The 227-nt window shown below is 64.3% G+C and overlaps 1 protein-coding gene across 1 annotated transcript in view; it reads right to left on the reverse strand.

Annotated features, from left to right (window-relative positions):
• LOC119594813 (protein O-linked-mannose beta-1,2-N-acetylglucosaminyltransferase 1-like) overlaps positions 1-227 on the reverse strand; it is a gene marked incomplete in the record, with an annotated part of 15,208 nt that overhangs the window by 9,213 nt on the left and 5,768 nt on the right.

The raw sequence follows: 227 nt of genomic DNA on the forward strand, positions 1-227 counted from the left end.
TAAGGAGCCCAGGGAGGTGAGGGCGGCAACAGCGTCTTCTCCGAGGAACATGATCCACTCAGGCTGTGGGAGGGGAAGGAGGGGGAGGTGGGGGAGGTGGGGGAGGTGGGGGAGGAGGGGGGTGAAGAGGGGTAAGGGGAGGTGATGGGGTGAAGAGGGGTAGTGGGGGTGAGGGGTGTTGGGGTGAAGAGGGGTAGTGGGGGTGAAGGGGAGATGGAGAACATGAC

The sequence above is a fragment of the Penaeus monodon genome, chromosome 34 (assembly GCF_015228065.2).
Source record: "Penaeus monodon isolate SGIC_2016 chromosome 34, NSTDA_Pmon_1, whole genome shotgun sequence".
Taxonomy (NCBI): domain Eukaryota; kingdom Metazoa; phylum Arthropoda; class Malacostraca; order Decapoda; family Penaeidae; genus Penaeus; species Penaeus monodon.